Genomic DNA, 7,442 nt, shown 5'->3' with positions numbered 1-7,442 from the left:
GCTTGAGATGGTCCTTCCAGTGAGGATCCTACTTCACAGGGGATGAAAGAGGAACGCCCAGGAGCCAGTGAGGGAGAGAGCAGCCCCGTTGGCAGGAAGAGCCAAACTGGGTGGCGCAGGTAACAAGAGCTGCTTGGAAGAGTGGGATCTGCAACGAATAGATGTGTTGGGAAGACTAGTTGGGATCCTTAGCATCCCTGGATCTTTTTTTTTTAGCCCTGTGGTATAGTCCTTGAGTCCTTATAATTCTGAATAAAAGAATAAAGCCAAAATCCCACAGGTTAGCAATTATGGCCCACCATGATCTGCTCCTACATTTTCAAACTTTTCCCACCTTTTAAGCACCCCTCACTCCAGGACACAGAAACACAAAGCTCTTTGCCTTTGTGTTGTTTGTTATAACTCTGGCCATGAGGCTGGGAGGGGGTGTGGGGGACAGTGCCACAAAGTAAGGTTCAGTTACTAGGTCATGTTACTACCCATCCATGTTCATTTCTTTCCAGTCTTTGATTGCCCAATGTGTGGGAACACATATATGCATACACACACATTCTTCTTCTTATACATACAATTTTAACAGGGATCCCACTGTTAAATAATGCTACTGCCCCATAAAAATACAAAGATATACCCAACTTTCTCACCAAGGGACAATTAAAAATCTGAACCAGCTATTGTATCTAAGGGTGATATGCCTCACTGATTCCCAAGGCCAACATTATTAGGGGATGTTCATCCCTGCTAAGTCCATGGGTGGCCACTCAGTTCTGACAACCCACGAATAAATAACCATTCCCCTCACACCTAGGACATGGTGGAGGAGGATGATGACTGGCCCAGAAAAACAACACCCAGTGCTAATTGAGCAATTATTCTACGCCAGGAATAGCATCTAGCATTTTGTATTTAACTTATTTAATTCTCACGTCAATCCTACGTGGTAAATATAAATATTATCCCCACTTTACAGCTGAGGAAACTGAGGCACTGCAGGTAACACATTGCCATTTGGGAAAAAAGAAAACTATGGACAGTGCTCACTGGTCCAAAATGTGGGGATTCTCCCTGCTGGTTGGGACTAGCAGGGACCCCCCTGCCCAGGTAGAGGAGTGGGCTTTGGGGCCAGCCAATCTGGAAAGCTTTGGTTCTGCTTTGCAACAGGGTGTTCCATGTCTGTGCCTGAGCAGGGTGTGTCCACGCGGTAGCTGCTTCCTGTTGGCATGGTTCTAGGAGGGAAGCCTGGAAATTTCTGTAGAGGCTGAGGAATCCCAGGCTCCTGTTTGCAGCCCATAAACATTTCCTTGGCAATAAAACCCCTTAAAAAACCCAGCTAGATGCTGGTAGATATGATTTCTGGCCACTCTGGACTAAAAGCCAAGATGTAGTGGCGTCCAGCTGCTTGAATTTAGGGTCCACCTATATGATTTCTGTCTCTTAGCCACAGGCTTCCTGCTCATACCTTCACCCTCAGCTTGGTGGCACCAATCTCTCCCTCAGCTTTGGGACACCTGGAACAGTAGGGCTCTGCCCTTGCCAGACTGCATCCCAGGCAAGGCTGCTTTAAGTAGAAGTGATTACCTCTGTGTGGCAGGAGGGGTTTGGGGAATGACATTTCCACCCTGTTTCTTTGCTTCTTGCAAGGGCCCAGTCCAAGGTGTTCGTGTAAGCATCTTTGATAAGCCAAGAACCCGGCTCCTGCAGTTTTGCAAGGCATGCACTGTCTGATCCTCTGCTGTCTGCAGGCAGAAAGGTTAAAAGCATGGACGCTAGAGCAAGACTCTGCTTCCCCATTCTGCCACTTTCTCAGCTATGTAGCTCTGCTCAAACTACTTCATCTCTCTGGGCCTCAGTTTCTTTGTCTATAAAATAGAGATAACAATAGCGTCCACTCTCCAGAATTGTTTAAAAAATTGTATGGGGAAATCCATGTGAAATGCTCAGAGTGGCATCTGTCGCATAGCATGTAACCAACACGAGCTGTTGTTATTACCAAAGCCGATGGCTGTTTCCTTTACACCTTCGCATGGGCCAGTTGGGCTGGAAGCTTATGCTTTTCCTAAAACACCATACTGAAGCCATGAAGAGGAAGCTAACAAATTCTAGGATCCTGGCATGTTTCTATCACTTTTCCCAAAGAGCTGGCTCGAATGGTCTGAATCCTAAGATATATCAGTATCGTCAGTTGCTTTGCTTCCCACAGGAGGACAAGGATGGGAGAATCCTGCCTAGATTTAGCTTGTGTATTTCAGCCTTAAATCTGTGCAACATCCCATCCCAAGTACCAAACTCTATATTAAGACTTTGATTGGACCAGCTCAGGTCACATGGCCAGAGGGATGAAGGAGAAGAAGCTCCAGCTCCACCATGTGGAATGAATTCATCTCAGGTAATAGAGGTTCTGCTTCCCAGAAGAAAAGGATGTTGACTGTTGACTCTCCAACACACCAGCCAAACATCCTGTTGATCAAGCAAAGCTAAATTTGTTTTGCTTACTGTGTGTGGTAAGGAAGGACACCACCTTGAAAAAGCCTTAGCAGTATCTCAGAAGGGGGAAGGTCAGGTTTTGGGGCCCAGGCTGGGTGATTTTAAGGTAGGTCTTAAGACTGGGCAGAGTTCATGGTAGAAGAACTCTGGCACAGGACTTTGTGGGTATGGTGCAGTGAAAGCCTTGAAGCTGGTATTGAGGAGTCAGCTGTTAGCCTTGGTACGTAAGCTGGTTAGTTGGTTCGTAGTGTTATGGAAGATGAGTCTTATGAAAACCCTTGTTCTTGAATACAGGCTCAGTTGTTTCCCTCTTAGGGCACATGTGTTTGTCTTACAGAACAGTTCTTATGTGCTTGTCTTATTTCTGTTCTAGACTGTGGTAGACAGTGGTTTCCTTAATGGTAGAAAAAGTGTTTCTTTTTTTTTTTCTTTTTTAAGACAGGGTCTTGCTGTGTCTGCCAGGCTAGAGTGCAGTGTCATCATCACAGCTCACAGCAACCTCAAAGTCCTGGGCTCAAGCGATCCTCCTGCCTCAGCCTCCTGAGTAGCTGGGACTACAGGCGTGTGCCACCATGCCGATGCCCGGCTAATTTTTCTATATTTTGTAGCGTTGGGGTCTCACTCTTGTTCAGGCTGATCTCGAACTCCTTGCCTCAAGCAATCCTGCTTCAGCCTCCCAGAGTGCTAGGATTACAGGCGTGAGCCACCGCGCTCATCCGAAAGTGTCTCATTTATCTTCTTGTCACCCTATGTGAGGACATATACAACAGGGCCTTGTTCACAGCAGATTCTTAACATTTGTTGAATTTGAAAGGTTTTGAAGTCTCCCTAAGTTTTCTAGAAAGAAATATATATAGGTTTTTGGTTTAGATAGCCCTAAAATGTCCTTACAGGAAATAATATAGTGTTTTCTTGATGAACAACTTTTATTAGGAAAACGGTGTACTTTCCTACCAATGTACATAACCCTTCTAGCAGATGGGAGAAGTTTCAGCTGGGGCTAGAGAGGAAATCCGCTCCCTAACAATAGTGAAGCTAATGTCTAGGAGCTCAGGGGCGCTGCAGGGAAATGGCGATGGAGCCACTATTTTCTTGTCAATGGAATCAACAGTAGGGCTTGCACGATATTCCTGTTACTTAGAGAACCATTTTTTTCCTAAAATCTGAACTGAATGTCACTAACACGCAGTTTCCAGAATTTGAATGTGAGCGGGAAAGAGATGTAGGAAAAGGCAGGGGATGTTGTCGCAGCCAGTGTGTGGGCCTGTGACAAGGGCCAGCTTCCCGCCTGTGGGCTGAGCCCCTGAAGGGCTTCCTGCAGGAAAGGAAGTCTGGGGGCAGAGATAACCTCTGTCTTCTAGGTGCAAGAACGAGAAGTCAGAGGCAAGAGATTCCGAAAGAGGCACTGTAGTACAAATGGTCTGTGGCTGGAGGTGGTTTTTCCGAATAAAAGCTGCTGTCTATGTACTTGTTTGCCTGCTGGTTTTATTTGACCAAGGTTTTTGCAATTCAAACAATGTCCGTTTTGAAAGTCCAGGGGGTACTGCATCGGTTTGCTAGTGTGGCCCGCTGTAACAACGCCCCATGCACTGCTCGGCTGAAAACAACAGGAATGTGTTCGGTCACGGTTCTGGAGGCTAGAAGTCTGAAGTGGAGGTGTTAGCAGGGCCATGCTCCCTCTGAAACCCGAAAGAGAATCCTTTCTGGCCTCTTCGTAGTTTCTGGTGGTTTGCTGGTCATCAGGCGTCCCTTGGCTTGTCACAGAATACATCTCTGCCTTCATTGTCACACAGCATTCTCTGTGTGTCCTGTCTTCACATGGCAATCTTTTTTTTTTTTTTTTTTTTTTTTGAGACAGAGTCTCACTCTGTTGCCCAGGCTAGAGTGCCGTGGCATCAACCTAGCTCACAGCAACCTCAAACTCCTGGGCTCAAGTGATCCTCTTGCCTCAGCCTCCCGAGTAGCTGGGACTATAGGCATGCACCATGCCCGGCTAATTTTTTCTATATATATTTTTTAGTTGGCCAATTAATTTCTTTCTATTTTTAGTAGAGACAGGGTATCACTCTTGCTCAGGCTGGTTTCAAACTCCTGACCTTGAGCGATCTGCCCGCCTCAGTCTCCCAGAGTGCTAGGATTACAGGTGTGAGCCACCGCGCCCAGCCGACGATCTTCTTATAAGGACACCAGTGGTACTGGATTAGGGCCAACCTTACTCGAGTATGACCTCATTTTAATTTAACTAGTTACATTTGGAACAACCTTACTTCCAAATTAGGTCACATTCTGAGGTACTTGGGGTTAGGACTTCAACATTTCTTGTTTAGGGGGGAGGACAAAATTCAACTCATAACAGGTACTAAATCTTATTTAAAATCCTTTTTAAATTTGCTATTTTCTGCATATGCCATTCATTGAGAAGGGGCACATTCTCTGAAATGAAGTTTGCTTCAAGGTGCATGCCTTCCCCTCCTCCCCATAATGCACGTGATTTTAATATATTTAATAATGCAATCTTAATAATTACAAGTCTAAAAGGATAGGTAAATAGGTGAGTCTTATACTGTTAGCCATGCTTTGATTTCAACTTTTAATTAAAAATGTGGCATCTTTCTTTCTTTTTTTTTCATTGTTTTTCTTTTTTTAAGAGTTGGTTCTTGCTCTGTCACCCAGGCTGGAGTGCAGTGGTGCAATCATAGCTCACTGCAATCTTGAACTCCTGGGTTCAAGTGATCATCCACCTCAGCCTTCCAAAGTGCTAGGATTATAGGCATGAGCCACTGCACCCACCTGGCCAAAACATGGCATCTTTCTTTACCTGAGTACATGAGTTAGCAGGTATACATGTCAATAAATGATGTCTATGAATTCTATGCTATCAGTGTACAGTTTTCCACATAGGCTAATTTCTGCCACCCTCAGGTACCTGGATAGTACCTATCAATCAGAATTGTTTTTGTTAAAGCAATAGACACTGACTCTAGCTAATTTAAAAAAAAAAAGAAGGCAAAGTTACTAAAAGCTTTTATTTAGCTCATTTTTTTGTTTTTTGTTTTTTTTTGATATAGGGTCTTGCTTTGTTGTCCAAACTGTAGTGCAGTGGCATCATCATAGCTCACTTTAACCTCAAACTCCTGTATTTAAGAGATCCTCCTGCCTCAGCCTCCCGAGTAGCTGGGACTACAGATGTGGACCATCATGCCTGGCTAATTTTTCTATTTTTTGTAGAGATAGAGTTTTGCTATGTTGCCCAGGTTGGTCTTGAACTCCTGGCTTCAAGTAATCCTCCCAAATCAGCCTCCCAAGATTTAGCTCAATATTTAAAAGGAAACCAAAGAAGCCGGAACTATGGCAGTTCTGGCAATTGGGAACACAAGGAAAATCTCTTTGGATCTCTACAGATGGGATAAATAAACTCTAACCAACGTTGAGACCTTGCGCCATTAGCTTAAAATGGAAGCTGAAGTAGTGAGCATCCTAATTTTCCAGTTGGGGTCACATGCCTGCCCCGAGAACAAGGCAGGGCACCTTGACAGACTGTCCCCACTGAGGGAGGGTGATTCTCTAGAGCAAAGCTGAGTTAAGCAGCAGAGTCGAGACAGTGCTGTTCCAATTATGGGAATCACCTGACACCTCTGTCTTAGGTCTGAGTGCCAGAGTCATTGGAAACCTCTTGGTCTGTGGAGGTACTTTCGGGAAAAGGGAAGTTACCAGGGGGTTCTGCTCTGTTACCATATTAAGAAAATAAGAAAAACAGATCTAGTGCCAGGCCTCAAATTATGGCATATTAGATACCATACAAAGGCCTCTGATTTATTCAGTTCCCTTATCTGGATAGCCATTAAAGGGAGAAAGAACAGATGGAGGAATATTCATTAACAATGTTTGTTATTATCGTCACTGACCATTTTATACCCCACACTGTGGCAATTCCCTAATCCTTTTGAGACATTAATTTGGAACACACGTTCTTTAACTAAAACGGACTAATTGTGAGAGAACATTCTGGAATTTTCCCATCTAGTAGGTGCCCACAGCAATGCCATCTACTTTACCCTCGATCACTGCCACATTAAGACTTCTGTGGGCCACCCCGGGCACTTTTGTCTTCACGGGCCCCTTCCACCGTAAAAGAAAAAATTATCACAAATTATATTTATGACTCTGTTGGTATAAAGACCACTGTAATCCAGGCTGGACTCATTATTACATATTCATTATTATTATACTCGTGTTTTTCTTCTGGTTTTCTTAATTTTTTTTTTGTTGTTGTTGAGACAGAGTCTCACTCTGTAGCCTGGGCTAGAGTGCCGTGGCGTCAGCCTAGCTCACAGCAACCTCAAACTCCTGGGCTCAAGTGATCCTCCTGCCTCAGCCTCCCGAGTAGCTGGGACTACAGGCATGCGCCACCATGCCCGGTTAATTTTTTCTATATATTTTAGTTGGCCAATTAATTTCTTTCTATTTATAGTAGAGACAGGGTCTCACTCTTGCTCAGGGTGGTTTCGAACTCCTGACCTTGAGCAATCTGCCCGCCTCGGCCTCCCAGAGTGCTAGGATTACAGGTGTGAGCCACCGCGCCCGGCCTTTTCTTCTGGTTTTAAAAGAAATTACAATTAAAACATTTCTGTGGACCTCTGAAAGCATCATGCGCCTGCTTTGCCTTGCAGATAAGGTGGCCCTGCACTTGGTCTGTCCTAGACGTGCCCACCTTGTCCTATGCCTCAGCTCTGGCTGTGAAGGTTCCAGAACGCTACCCTCAGAGATCCCTGATATCTGCAGCCAGACAACCTGGCTGCAAATACCAGTTTCACTTTCACTAGCTGGTGGCCTAGATTTAATCCCACAGACCTTCATTTCCTTGCTTGTGCTGTGCAGGCAATAATACTGGCTACCTTATTGGTTTTTGTATAAAATTTAATTTAATTTTTTTAGAGACAGGATCTTGCTCTGTTGCC

This window comes from Microcebus murinus, chromosome 10 (assembly GCF_040939455.1).
Source record: "Microcebus murinus isolate Inina chromosome 10, M.murinus_Inina_mat1.0, whole genome shotgun sequence".
Taxonomy (NCBI): domain Eukaryota; kingdom Metazoa; phylum Chordata; class Mammalia; order Primates; family Cheirogaleidae; genus Microcebus; species Microcebus murinus.
The sequence above is the reverse complement of the archived record's forward strand: the minus strand, read 5'-3'. Positions refer to the sequence as shown.